Below are 14,728 nucleotides of genomic sequence, written 5' to 3' on the forward strand. Positions count from 1 at the left end.
CGCTGGGCGGCGGCGCCGGCGGCGGGCGGGCGGCGGGCGGCGCAGTGCGGTCGGAGCCCGGTAGGACCGCGGGACCGTCCTCCGCAGCCATTGGCCCGCACTGCCGCCCCCCGCCGCCGCCCATTGGTCGCCACGCTGCACCATTGTTACGTCACCAGCCGGTGGGCGGGGCGCCCGGCCAGACCCGCGGAAAAGTTGGGAGAAACTTGCGGGCGCGCGGGGGGGCGGGGCTGGCACAGGCCGATGCGGGGCGGGGCTCCCGGAAACCCGAGCTGCGGGCGAGGAAAGGCCCCCCGGCGGCCCGGGAACGGGAGGATGATTGGGCCGATTTGAGGGGTGGGTCCCGGCGCGCGCGTAGGCGCTCCGGCTCCCTGGAGTGTGACTTCCCTCGTCACCCCAGAAGTCCTATTCCACCTCCCCAGTAACCCTCTGTGACCTTGAGGGAGACCTCCGGAGCTGTTTCCCATCAGTCCATGGGGGGGGGGTCAAAGGGCAGGAGCTCTGACTCCTCCTAAGGGACCCAACTGCGTTCTGCCAGGCCAGGGTCGGGGCATCGGGAGACCCTGCTCTAGGCTGACGTTCCCAGGGGACGGTCCAATGGATGCAGGCAGCTATTAATGAGCGCGGACTGTGTGCCAATCTCAGTGCTAAACATACTTGATTTCACTTCATTTTCACAGTCGGTAGCGGTGGAAACTATGACCCCCCCATTCACAGGCCAGGAAATTGAGGCTCGCAGGGAGGTGGCCTCCCAAGTGAGGAGCAGCCAGAAGGGAAACCAGGTGCTTCGCCTACTTTTCTTCAGACATGGTGGTGGATTGGGCCCCAGCTGCCCCAGACTCTCCACGAAGGGTCCAAGGTTTGGGGTGCCACACATGCGGGCATCCAAGGTCATGCTGAGACCCCACCAGATGCCCCCACCTGAAGCACTGCCCCACCTAGGGGGGGGTGTGATCTCATCGGCCCGCAGTGAAGCCCTTGGGGTCCAGGGCGACCACCAGATTTAGAGAAAGTAGGTCATTGACCCGGGAATGTGGGATCCCCCTGCCTCGCCTAGGCTTTCCCCTGCTCCTCTCTCTAGGCCCTCAGTTTCCCTGCCTTTTCTCCCAGCTTTCCCATTCTGGACGTCTCTGAGTATGATGGGGGGAGGGGCAAAGTGAATGGAGATCCTGGGGTTGACTGTTTGCCCTCTGGAGCCCCCAGACCCTGGGAGTGAGAGCTTCCTAGGGAAGTGGTGCCCGAGGTGAACTACCCGTGGCTCAGAGCTCGGGCCCCTTGCTTCCTCGTCCTCGTCCTTCGTCAGGGCTGGAGTTGAGACCTCATGCCATCTCCAGGACTACCAGTGGAGCGAGGTTGCAAGGGCATCGGCCGCAGGTGCCAGGGCGTGCAGCTGGCCTCAGGGCAAGTCTCTCTCCACCCCTGGCTGCCCTCCTCGCCTTTCCCTTCAATTTGTCTTCCTCACTGGGGTTCCGAAAGGCCTCTTTGTAAAAGGTCATGTCTGACCCCGTATCTCCACCACTTAGAAGCTTCCCGTGCACATGATTAGCCAGAAAGACCAGGTGGGCAGAGGAAAGGCATTCCCCGCTGAGGAACAGTTGGAGCAAAGGTCTGGGAGTGGCTGGAGAAGGCTGAAGATGTCAGTCAGGAGGGGCCAAGGTACATATGTCCTTGAACGCTGGGGCAGGTAGCTTGGGTTTGTCCTGAGGATTTGGAAGTGATGGCAGAAAGGGTTTGGAGGTGGGTTGGTTAGTGAATTATTTCAGGCATATGAAAATAATCATAATGAATGCCTGGGAACCACGGTCCAGTTTAAGAAATAACAGGTGGGTAACTCTGAAGGCCCGTGTGCCCATCCTGCCCACCCCCTGCCAGCCCTGGGTCTTTCCCACGGTGGCAGCTGACATTGTAACACTGTCCATCATGGCACCAATCAGCCCTCGCTGCCAGCGCCTTGCTCTTTCCTCCCAAGGTTACTTTCAGACTCACCCTCTGGGGTACATGCTGCTCTGGGTCGCCGAGGCATCTTCTGCTGGTGGGAGCTGTCCCCCGTGCCTGGCACACGTGTGGTCTCGCAGAGCTTCTGGCTGTGAACATCCTGCCTATGTCTACTTGGGGACCGTGCTGGGGCCTGGACGCAGGGACAGGGCGTGCCCCTCCACGTCAGCCTTTTAATGCCAGGTGCTCGGCTGCCCTATAAGGCTGCTTCAGGAACAGTTCGAACAGGGTGCAGAGGGGCAGCTTCCCTCAGGAAGGGAGGATGGACTTGGAAGGGGTGGAGGGCAGCTGGGGCAGAGGGGAGTGGATGGAAGATGAAGAGACGGAGGCCTGGGGTGGAGAGGGGCTACCCTGCCCAGTCCTGGATGCCCTCAGCAGGGAGTGGGAGTGCTCACCAGCACAGCTGTCTTGGTATGGGGTTTGACTTTTAACACTGTAGTGTTTCCTCTGGAACCCAACCCAAGCCCCACTCCCCTCTGTCCTGGAAGAACTTGTCCCACAGGACAGGCATCTGGGTGTGCCCAGGTAGTGAGGAGAGCCATTCAGGGTGTGTGTTACAGGTAGAGGGAGGAAGGTAGGGAGTGCTCCCTGGGGGAGGAGGTTGGTGCCAAACATGCTGGCTGTTTTTTGTTTTTTTAATGTTTATTGATTTTCAAGAGACAGAGTACGAGCAGGGGAAGGGCAGAAAGAGGGAGACACAGAATCCGAAGCAGGCTCCAGGCTGTCAGCACAGAGCCCGACGTGGGGCTCAAACTCACAGACTGAGAGATCACGACCTGAGCCAAAGCCAGCCGCTTCACCCACTGAGCCACACAGGCACCCGTAAGCACGCTGGCTTCTAATCAGCTATTCACCAACTGTGGGACCATAGGCTGAGTAACTCCACCTGTCTGAGCTCCAGTTTCTTATCTGTGAAATGAGTCAGGTGGATTTTCAGATCTCAAAAGGAAGCTGTTCCAAGGGGCAGGATTGGGCAAGGGCCAGGACCTTGAGAAAGCAGAGGGAAGTATGGGAAGTGGCCAGGACCAGGAAAGAAGATAGGGAGACCCTACCCCCTGCCACCACCACCCCTGGGTCCTCTCCTGACTTCAACTAGCTGTGCTGGGCCAAAGCCCACCTAGTCTCCAGGGGCCTGTTCCATGGGTGCTTGCTCCTACCCCTCCAGCTTCTCCCTTTGGACAGTTGGGCTTGTCCCCACCTGCCCTGGCGTTCAAGGTCGCCCACAGAGCTCTCCACCCCATCCAACCAGTCTTTCAAGGCTCAACATGAGATGCCAGTACAGACCAAAGACAGGATACAACTAAGCAAAGACAAGTGATACCATGGGAACCAAAGAGTCCAACATACATGGCAAAGGAGTGACATTCAGAATGTGTAAAGATCTCCTGCAACCCAGTGAGAAAGGTTAACCCAGGAGGAAAATGGGCAAGCAGTATGAATAGGCGATTCACACGCTGGCCAACAAACACATGAAGATACTCAGTTCTGTAAGAAATCAGCAAAGGTACAACCTCTTGTATTGCCTACTGGCCAAAACTGAAGTGGCCAGTAACAGCCTATATTGTCAGGGTGAAGAATCAGGCCTTCACTCTCATGCAGAGGTGGGGAGGGCACTCCAAAGGCACTTGGGTCCAGCAATCTTTGGGTTAGCTATCTTATCCCAGGTAAGTACTTGCCCACACGCCAACAAGTTCCACTACTGTGGGTTTTGTTCACTTGCTTACTTCTTTAAAGTCTTATGAAAGAATTTAGCCTTAATTTTATATCTTATGTCTATTTCAGAGGTAAATCTTGGGAGAGAATACAGGTGACTACCAAGTAACAAGAAGGTAGGGTGCCTGCTGCATTTTTAACAATGAAAACCTGGAAAACACCTAAGTGTCCAAAAGGGAATGGCTAAAATAATCATGATGTACCCTTCCCAGCTCTGGTTTCTGCCACACAGCAGCTGGTCCCTGCTCTTCTGCTGGGCTTGTGGACAGGATTGTGTGAGCCTGGGGCCTAGGCACCAACTCCCTCACATGCCCCAGACTTCACTCTTCCCCTCTCCATCCCCAGGGAGACAGTTTCTATGGCTTCCCTGGGTCTTTGTAGGATCTCTGGATCTGGCCAGGCTGGATTTTGAGCTTTCACATTAAATGAGCTGGTAAATTCTCTCTTTGGCACAGGCCAGTTGGAGGCAGGGCCCAGCACTTGAGAAAGTCCTGACTCTTTACTTACCTGGGACAGTAGCTGTCATACCAGCATAATTATAAGTGTCGCCTTCTCTGTCAACAGGTCCTGGTTTTGAAGGTTAATCACACGGCTACCATATGACTAATGCACATGTCAGTACCATGCAGCCACAGTCAAGAGCAAAGAGCCTGAGCTCCTCATTCGTCAAGTGGAGAGAATCTGCCACAGAGAGCCGTCCTGAGGGGTATGGAGCTCTCATAGGACACAGCTCTGCCTGGCACCGAGTTAGCCTCCAAAACTGAGCTGTTAGGATTTCTTTGTAAATATTTCAACACAAAAATGTTAAAAGAAAAAGCATACATATTGTTTGGAAAGTGCTGGAAGCCACACATTGATCTCTTGCCAGCAGTGTCTCTTGGGGAGAGAATCGGCAAGAAGGAGGAAGGGACCCTTTTAGTTCTTATTCTCTGGACCTTCTTTGTGGTTTGAATCTTTCATGAGGGGCACATACTCAGATATCATTTGTGCAATTAAGGTAAGTTTTATTTATTTATGTATTTATGTATTTATGTATGTATGTATGTATGTATTTATTTATTTATTTATTTTCTTTAAATATCCTCTAAGCCCAACGAGGGGCTTGAACTCACGACCCTGAGGTCAAGAGTCACACACTCTACTGGCTGGGCTAGCCAGGCACCCCAAGCTAAGTTTTTAGAGAGGCAGTTTCCATTGGCAGACTGCTATCTCATGGCCATTATCTCATTGACTTACCCAGCAAGGTAGGTTGGATCATCAGCCCACTTTGCAGGCAGGGAAACTGAGGCTCAAGGGGACAGAGCTTTGCCCACAGAGATGGAACCTATAAGCTTTGTGTTGTCCCAAGAAGAGAAGGCTTTGGTTTCATGAGTTCCAGGCTGATGAGGCTGCGGCCCCCTCCTCCTAGAAGTCTCTCCCACTCACAGAATGGGAGGCCTCAGATGCAGGTTGGGGTGATGGGTCAGGGGCCCTCCATCCCTGGCCAGGGGAGTCGGGCAGTCAGCCAGCACTTCTAAGCAGCTTCACTCATTAGTTTATCCAACAAACGGGCCCTTAGAGCCTGTTCTGAGGACCAGACGTGAGTGGGCAGGAGAGGCTTCCGGGAGGAGTCACCTGTACCCTCTTGCGTCATCAGTCAAGTCCCAAGGGCCGGTGTCCACTCTGACCCCATCCGTCTGCACTGCTCCAGCCCACCTCCCAGGTCAGGCTGCCCACCCCACTCCAGGCTGCAGTCCCAACTCCAGCCCTTGCTCATGTTGTTCCCTCTGGCCTAGATGGCCAGTCCCCAGAAGTCCATGTGGACCCATTTCAGGTGTCACCTGACTAAAGGAGCCCCCCCCCACCCCAGCCTCTTTGGGTGCCTACCTCACTGTCCTGCACTCCTGGGGGCTTCTCCTCTGTCAGACCACAGGGAGGGGCCCGCCTGCCCCTGCAGGAGGGCAGTGGGTGCCCCATAAATGCTGATGACTAAATGGAGAAGGAGTTAGGTGGGTGGATGAGGTCAGGACACCCCACGGTGGGGGGAGCAGGCAGGGGTGGGAGCCTAGCCTGGTTGGCTGTGGGGAGTGATGCCTGAGGTGCCCTGGAGGGCTGGGAGCAGGAAGTCCGTGATTCATCTGGGCTGCACCAGAGTCCTGGCCACTAGGAAGCCCTAAGCACAAGGGGGAGACTCAACAGAGAGGCCCAGCCCAAGTGCAGACTGTGGGACACAGACCACGCTCCTCAGATGGAGGCCTCCTCCAGCTGCCCTGGGGACAGCAAAAGTGGCAGGAGGGGAGGTTGGCAGGCACAGAAAGCAGTGGGGAAGGCAGAAGGCCAAGCTTGTCCTCCCTCCCCTGCCAGTGCAAGGGCACAGGACAGCTGCCAGGCTGTGTGACCTTGGGAAGCGACAGTGCCCCCTGAGGGCCAAGAAGTATGTGGCTAAGCCCTCTGGGCCGCCCTGGGAAGTGGCAGCAAGCTGAACACGCAGGGCCATGGGGACAAGCACAGCCAAAGTGGACCAGGCTAAGACAGCCCCCCACTGTCTGAGCCTCCCGCCTTATTTTCCATTGCTCCCTCTTGGGTAGAGAGTTCTGGCTTGCGGGGTGCCTGGTTGGCTCAGTGGGTTAAGTGTCTGACTCTTGGTTTTGGCTCATGGTTTCAGCTCAGGTCATGATCTCATGGTTGGTGGGCTCCAGCCCCTCGTGGGGTTTTGCTCTGATGGTGTGGAGAGCCGGCTTGGGATTCTGGGATTCTCTCTCTGCCCCTCCCCATAGAACATTAAAAAGGGGGGAGGGGGGCACCTGAGTGGTTCGGTCAGTTAAGCATCTGACTTTGGCTCAGGTCATGATCTCTCCGTCTATGGGTTTGAGCCCAGCGTGGGGCTCTGTGCTGACAGCATGGAGCCCGGAGCCTGCTTCGGATTCTGTGTCTCCCTCTCTCTCTGCCCCTGCCCCCTGCTCACATTCTGTCTCCGTCTCAAAAACAAACATTAAAATAATAATAATAATAATAATAATAATAATAATAATAATAAAAAGAGTTCTGGCTTGCAGTGAAGTGAGGGAGAAGGGGATACTGAGGCCCTAGCGCCAGGCCTGGCCCAGGTCACACAGCTGTCTTAGCAGCGGCCCTTGTGTGCCAGCAGAGCCTGGGAACACTCCCCACCTTCCCAAGACCCCTCCAGCCGTGGGGGCCTGGATCCGTCCAAAGAAACCTTTTCTCTCCGGTGACTCGAAAAGGAAACAAATTCGGGGAAGCGGAGCCACTCGGCAAGGCGCCAAAGCAGGTGGAGGGAGGGAGGGGACGGTGACTTGTTTCGCTGCACCCACTGGCCGCAGAGCTTGAAAAGGTGAGTCCCCCACCGGACCCCGCTCTGCGGCCCTGAGGAGGGGGCCAGGCACCGGCCGGAGCCAGTGTGGGCTCCGCCTCAGTTTCCCTGTCGGAGCAGGGGACCAGAGCAGGCCCCGGTGCGGTCCCGCCCTACCGGCGCTCCCCAGCGCCCAGCGCGGGCCGACACCGTCCCCTGGCGGCCGCGCGCGTCTTCGCAGCCTGAAGCCGGTCCAGGCCCAGCCGGGGTGTGGGGCCAGGTCGCCCGGGCGCAAGGACGTCTGAGCGCCCTTACCCGGCGGCGGGGTCCACGGGCTTGGGTCTCCACCCCCGACACCTCACCCCGCTCGCCACTCGCTATGTGGCCTCCGCAAGCCTCTTTCCATTCTGGGCCTCAGTCTTCGCCGTAAAATAGCCGCGATCCTGCCCACTCCACACCCGGAGCTGCCCCTCGGGCGCCCGCGCGGCTTGCCCGCCCCGCCCTCCAGGGTAGCTGGGGGCCCCCCCTCGTGGGCGGGGCTCGGGGGGGAGGGTGCCCTGACCAGCCAATCGGAAGTCCCGGGGCGTGGAGGGCGGGGCGGATCGGGAGAGGAGGGGCCAGAAGCGGCTGGGCGGGGGGTGGGGCGGGCCGGTTTCCTCTCCCCGCGCCTCCCCCAGCCTGGAGCCCGTGGACCCCGCGGGGGGCCGCGTGAGGAGGGCGGCCCTCCCGGAGCGGAAGAGGCTGGGCGGCGCTGCGGTTTCCGGGTCTGGGGAGTGGGGACGAGCGCTGTACCCTGCCCCCTGCCCCCTTTCCCTCCCGGGAGACAGCCTCGAGGTCCCCAGCCCGGCTTCTGAGCTCCTGCGGCCTGCAGGCACAGCCTCACCTGCCCCGCAGGAAACACACCTTCGCCTTGGCTGTTCCCTCCACCGGGAATGTCGTCCACCTAGCCAGCGGCCGGACTACGCCCTCCAGGGGCTCCCCCGATTCCCGTCCCTGGCCCCTTTTCCTGCCCTTCCCAGGTGCACTTTTATGGGTCTCCCGAGTGCCAGACCGGCCCAGGGTTCAACATACCCGGCCCCTGTGATAGATGCACACACCGAGACCAGACAGGTCTGAGTCCCTGGCCACAGGACGCACAGCTGGGAAGCTGCTGGCAGGGAACCCAGCCATCCGCTGGTGGGCTACCCCTCATGTCACTGTGCCCCAAGCCTGTTCTCTGATCCCACTGTGGGGACCCCCCCCCCAAGGACACGACGGGGGGGAGCCCACTGAGGGTCTAGTGCTGTCTGCACGGGGAGATCAGGGATCCCCAGGGAGCCTTCCCTTACTCTGCTACCCTTTGCCCAATGGGAGGCTGCAGTCCCTGAGAGTGGGGAGGGCCTTGCCAAGTGTCACTAAAGCCCTAGGCTTTTCTTGATGCCCATTATGGAGGGAACACAACTGGACTGGTGAGGTGACAGCTCAGTAATATCTGGGAGGGGCTTCCTGGCCCCAAAGAGGGGGGTGATTGGGAGAGCGGCCCGTCTCCAAGAATGATGGACTGGGGGTGGGGAAGGAGAGTGGGCTGCGGTTAGGCCAGTGAACCCTGAGAGACAAATGAGACTTGCACAAGTGTATCAGCTATCTACTGCTGTGTAACAAACAATCCCACAACAGTGGCTTGAAACAACAATGATTTCTTATTTCTCACAATTCTCTGACTGGATCGTTCTTTTGCTTTATGTGCCATCAGCTGAGTCGTTTATACAGCTACAATTAGCTGGAGGCTCAACTTGGGCAAAACATCCAAGGTGGCTTCACCTACATGGCTGCAGCTGATGTGAGCTGTCGGCTAGGAGCTCAGCTTGCTGCCAGCGTGGGCTGTCATCCCAGATTCTTTGGCTCTCCTCTACTTGGCCACTCCACGTGGCTATCATAGCCTTCCTCACATCATGGCAACTAGGTTCCACAGAGAACAAGCCCCAACATGCAAGACTTATCCACCCTCTACTTCCATCACAGCTGCTAACATTTCATTGGCCGGAACAAGTGACATGGCCAAGCCCAGAGTTAATGTGGAATGAGATGTTGCAAGGGGCCACCAAAGTCACCAGTGGGAACATAGTGAAGACACAGGAGGCAGTGAACCTTCAGGGACCAGAATAACCAAGTAAGGATCCCGGAGGAGGAAGGGCTTGACCAAAGCAGGGCAGGAACTCTGTTCTCCCTGCTTCTGTCCTGGGACCCACCGAGACTGGAGAATAACCAACCACTATGTAAAAATAGTAACTGGGAAATTTTTTCGTTGGAGGTGATGCTCCGTGGACAATGAAAGCAGGGTGATGGGATAGTGTGATGCAACGCGGCAGATGGGGCGGCTGCTTTAGATGAGGTGGTCAGGGAGGACTTCTCAGAGAAGGTGACATTTAGGCTGAGCTCTGATGGACAGAAGGAGTCAGCCTTGAGGAAGGCAGAGGGAAATGAATTCCAGGCAGAGGGAACAATTGTAGCAGAGGCCTTGATTTGGGAGTGAGCTTGGCACACTTGAGGATTAGAGAGAAGACCGTGGGGGGGGGGGGGGGGGCAGGGGGCACAGGGCCAGGTCACGTTGGGCCTTCTAGGCCTGGACAATACGATTGGACTTTTCTCCCGAGGAACAATAGGACTGAATCCTACATCGATCTACTGAGTACCTACCGTACGCCAGGCACCGTTCTAGGCACTTGGGACTCCGCAATGAACAAAGCAGAGAAACATCCCTGTCCTTGGGGAGTATGACCTGATTTAAGAATTAACAAGCAAAACAAAACACTGCTAAAAGGGGACGAAAGCGGGGTGAGAGGGGGACAAAAGGGGGTGCCTGAGAGGGAGAGGAAAAAACTAAGGAAGTGGCATTGTCAGACCTAAGAAGCAAGGGGAGGGGAGAGAGGGAAACTAAGGGAAAGTCAGGAATTTGGGAGACCATCTCCATGACTTTGGTAGTAGGCCAAGAGGTCTTAGATATTTTTCTATAAAAGAAAAAAACTGACAAATGGGACTTTATAAAAATGGAAACATTTGCACTTCAAAAGATACCATTGATGATACCACAAACTGAATAGAACAGTTGCAAATCATCTATTTATCCAGAATATATCAAGAATTCTTGGAACTTAATAAGACACAAGACCCATTTTTTTTAAAGATCTTGTTTATTTGCTTAAATGTTTATTTACTTAGAGAGAGAGGGGAGGGGCAGAGAGAGAGAGAGGGAGAGAGAGAATCCCAAGCGGGTGCCATGCTGTCAGTGCAGACCCCAACTCGGGACTCGAACTCACAAACTGTGAGATCATGACCCGGGCCGTAATCAAGAGTTGAATGCTCAACCAACTGAGCCATCCAGGAACACCAATATTTTATTTTTAAGTAATCTCTACACCCAATGGGGGCTCGAACTCATGACGCCAAGATCAAGAACCACACGCTCTACTGACTGAGCCAGCCAGGCGCCCCCATGACCCAATTTTTTAAAAGGGGAAAAGATTTGAAAAGACACGTCACCAAGGAAGATACACAGAAGACCAACAGGCCAACATGAAAAGAGGCTCCAGTCGTTAGGAAATGCAAGTTAAAGCCACAATGAAACACCACCACACACCTATTAGGGAGTCCAACAATAAAAAGACGGACCACACCCAATCGGTGGCGGGGAGGTGGAGAACGGGCCGCTCACACACCGTAGGTGGGACTGTAAATGGTGTGGCCACGCTGGAAAGCAGTTTCTCACACTTACTACTGTAAGACACGGCAGTCCTACTGCTCCGGATCCGCCCGAGAGAAATGAAAACAGGCCCACGCACAGATCTGTACACATTCATAGCAGCAGTAGTCTTACACGGAAAACTGTGTTAAGGGGGTGTTCTTATGACCGTAAAATCAAGTTTTTAAAGAAGAAACCAAACACAAAAGACTACACGTTGGAAGGTTCCACTGACAGGAAGTGTACGGAAGGCAAATCTACAGGCAGGGAGGACAGACGGGTGGTCGCCTGGGGCTGGAGATGGGAGCAGGGACTGACCTCAAAGAGGCACAAGGAGTTTTGTGCGGCTGATGGAAATGGTCTACACCTGGATTGTGCTGGGGTGGGTGGGGGAGCCCAAGTCCATAAACTTACTGAAAAGCACTGAGATGTGCCCTTACACCTGGGGGGGTTTCATGGTGTATGAATTATACGCCAATATAGTTCTCAGAAAAAGGATGGAGGGCTGGCTGGGCCTAGGGAGTGGCCTGTGGCTCAGCTGAGCGCCTGCTGGTGCTGGGGGCAGGCGACCTGAGCCTTTCCAGGTTTCTGCCCCAAACCCCGGGGCCCAGTGTGGCTGCTTCCCTTAGGGCAGGAGCCCCGGCTGAGTAGGAGGGGTGTCTTCTGAGTTGTTTACCGCAAACCCTCCTTGAGGGAATGAGGCCTGTTGTGAATGATAAATGCTCCAAACCACAGTAGGTTCACTACCCCCCCCCCTCCCCCAAGTCTGCCGAACTGGGGAAATCCGTTTTCCTTCCACCAACAAGCTCAGGGCCCAGGGGAGGGGGCCGGCCCAGCTGCACAGGTGAAGCGGGCAATTAGTCATGCACAATCAGGGGCCGCTCCTCTTCTGGGGTGGGGGGCTCAGCCCCCTGGCACACACTTCGGGGGAGGGAAGATCCCGCTGGGAGAGGTAGGCAGACTGTGTGCCTGGGGGGTGGGGCGGGAACTGCCTCCCCAGGCCCCGCCCCCTCTCCCCTCCTCCCCCGCCCCGTGTGGGGACAGGGTCGCACTGACTCGAGCCTGGAAGCAAACACAGGCCCCTGTTCGCAGACACTCACCGAAGAGTCGGTGCAGAGAGTCCTAGACCCCAAAGAGGACACCCCTCTGTTGACCAGAGGTCAAAAAAAGCACAGGAGCTGTAGTCCTCACCGTCGGGGCTCCCTGAGAAAAGAGGCGCTGGCAGGAGGGCACAGGCTGCCCAGCAGAAGAGCAGAGCCTGGGGAGCTCCTGGGACCCCCCAAAGCACACCCCCACTCCCATCCCACACCAACCAACTCCGCGAGCGCCAAGACTCAGATGCCTTGTTGGACGGGACGCCTGTGGGGCTCGGCCCAGGGACGGGACTGCTCCGCCGCCACACCGACGCCCGTTGGTTAGACTCAAGCTTGAGGTTCAAAGGTCAGTCGGCTCAGACCTTGACCTTCATCCTCCAGGCCCCTCCCGGCAGCCCCTAACACAACACTAGCGTAGGTTGTTAAAGCAGCAGGTGCCCAGGTTCCACCTGGACAAGCCCCAGGACACCGGTTGAACTCCAGGGAGAGCCCCAGTCCCCGCCCAGGGAAGGCCTGGCCTCCCCAACGCTGATTGGACCAGGTATGGACACCTGACCAAGCTGAGCCCATCCATAGGCTGAGCAGAGACCAATCAGGAATGGCCTGGTGAGAACGGAGCCAATCAGATGCCACACTGGGCCTTGCGTGGGCTGGCTTCCGGCAGCCCTGGCTGGGGACCCGGAGGAGGGCGAGCCAGGTTGAGGCCCCCGAGCCTGGGAGGGGGAGAGGCCGGGTGGGAGGCCTGGCGCAGGCGTCCGCCTGACCCGGTTCAGACTTTCTCAAACCCACACGGCCGTCCACCGTCCACCTGGACCGGTGTCGCCCGTATCACTTCCGCTGCGCACTGAGCACAGACGCTCGTGACGTGTGGTGGTGCACGCGTTGTTTGCTCCGGTCCGTGTAACCTGAAGTCTCCGCCATCAAGATCGTGGTCCTCATCTGCACACTCACGTTCCTGGCAGAAGGTGGAAAACCCAGGGGTCCATCAGCAAACAAAACATGGTCTATCCATACAGTGGAACATCACTCAGTCTTAACAAGGAAGAAAACGCTGACACCTGCTGCAGCAAGGGCCTCGAGGACAGGATGCTGAGTGGAACCGGCCAGTCACAGAAGGACAAGTACTGTGTCATTCACTCATAGGAGATCGTCAAATTCAGAGACACAAAGTAGAATGGGATGGGGGGGGGGGGGGGGGCCGGGGGGAGGGGGACAGCCGAGTTCTTATTTAATGAGGACGGACTTTCGGTTTGGGAGGATGAAAAAGTGTTGGAGGTGGTTGCACGACAGTGTGAATGTAATGAACACCACAGAACTGTGCACCTAAAAATGGCTGAATGGTAAATTTTATGTTTGTGCATTTTACCACGATTTAAAAAAACAAAAAACAAAAACAAAACCGAAATGCCTCCATGCACCCAAGAGCTCATCCTGCACGGGGATCTACACACCAAGACTACCTGGAAGGCCCCTGCACCTTCCAACCAGAAGTATTTGTCTCCTGGGTGGGCTTGCGTGGGCCTGGCCAGAATAGCCTCATGCAGCTGGGCCTTGAGACCACTGAGTGAAATCTGGGCACGTCACTTACCTGCAAAGAGACGTCACAGTGGCCAGTGGGAACGCTCAAGACTCGAGTGGCCGGGCAAACTGTCCTGTGGGGCCTTACGGGCTTGGAATTCGGGGCCACAGGAAGTGGGGAGAGGACCTGAATGTTCCATGGCCTCCTGGAGAGAAGCCTCACAGCCGGGCAGTACCCCCTCCTAGTGGCCTCCCAGAGGCTCCTCTTCCGGGAAGCAGGGAGTAGAGGGCAGGGCTGTTCACTGTAGCCACAGTGACGCTGCTTTTCCAGATTCCCAAGGCTGCCCGAGACGGCTTCGGACAGACACGGTGCCCCTGTGCAGTGCAAAGCCCTCCAACAGATCCTCTTTAAGGCTCTTGGGGGTCTGCTCTGTCCCAGGGAAGGACACAGCATCCCGACTACTGGCCCTACCCCATCCCCACTGTGGCCTCACTAGAGAGTGAAAGCAGAAAGGAAAAGGAGGCTCAGAGAGGTTAAGTGACATGCTCAGGGTCACACAGCTGATAACCTCACAGCCAGGACCGGAAACCAGTCACTCTGACCACAAACTCACACTCTCCTACAACTGTGTTTCTCAACTAGGAGTGGGTGAGTGAGTGTGTGGAGAGGAGCCCCAAGACAGACGTGGATCAGCCCCCAGAGCGTTAGGTTTACTCAGACATCTGGGGCGGGAGGTGGGGAGGCAAGCCAATGGATAAAATCTTACTTCTTCATTACTCAACTTCATTACCTCATCCCCATAGTAAAGGGGCAGAGCACAACACCCGTATGGATTCTTCAGTAAACCCAGGGACCTCGGGCTGGCATCCGTCCCATCTTCTGAGTTCACTGGCCCCCACAATTAAGGAAATATTGGTGGAAAAGTTCGAGAAGGTTATGTTCCATCTGCCACTTTGGGGAGAAAGTACCACCCCATCTTGTGACGTGCTTCACGACGACTCACCAAATGAAAGGAGAAGTCCGCTGGAACAGGTCGGCACGGGTGTCCTTTGTGGCTGCCTCCAAGCCCCCCAGGTTGGCAATGTGAACGCCCCAAGGTCCCGCTCATTTGTTATCTGAGTCACAGCAGGGTGGGAGGGGGCAGGCAGGGCAGGGAGCCGTGTGCCCATGTGGCAGAGGCAGAGCTGAAGCCCAGAGAGGCCAGGGGCCTGTATGCGCAGAACGAAAAGGGGGGAAGTAGTAAGTGTGACACGGGAAAAGTGAAGAGACCCCCGAAAAGACTGCCTTTTTGTGCCTCCATTTTTTAGGTACACTTCACGCCCACTGCAGAGCCCGACGCGCGGCTTGGATTCACAACCCTGAGATCAAGACTTGCACTGAGATAAGAGTCAGGTGCTTAA

The 14,728-nt window shown here is 56.5% G+C and overlaps 2 long non-coding RNA genes across 2 annotated transcripts; one reads left to right on the plus strand and one right to left on the minus strand.

Annotated features, from left to right (window-relative positions):
• The first annotated feature begins 2,775 nt into the window (after nucleotides 1-2,775).
• Nucleotides 2,776-4,529, plus strand: LOC121032319 (uncharacterized). The gene is made up of 3 exons (XR_005791228.1): nucleotides 2,776-2,817; nucleotides 3,778-3,824; nucleotides 4,273-4,529. It is a non-coding gene; the product is annotated as an uncharacterized LOC121032319 (long non-coding RNA).
• Nucleotides 4,530-10,928: 6,399 nt separating this feature from the next.
• LOC121032318 (uncharacterized) lies at nucleotides 10,929-12,298 on the minus strand. The gene is made up of 2 exons (XR_005791227.1): nucleotides 12,029-12,298; nucleotides 10,929-11,918 (listed from the first exon to the last, which is right to left on the minus strand). It is a non-coding gene; the product is annotated as an uncharacterized LOC121032318 (long non-coding RNA).
• Between the last annotated feature and the right edge of the window lie 2,430 nt (nucleotides 12,299-14,728).

This window comes from Herpailurus yagouaroundi, unplaced genomic scaffold, assembly GCF_014898765.1.
Source record: "Herpailurus yagouaroundi ecotype Mexico unplaced genomic scaffold, PumYag 141, whole genome shotgun sequence".
In the NCBI taxonomy this organism is placed as follows: domain Eukaryota; kingdom Metazoa; phylum Chordata; class Mammalia; order Carnivora; family Felidae; genus Herpailurus; species Herpailurus yagouaroundi.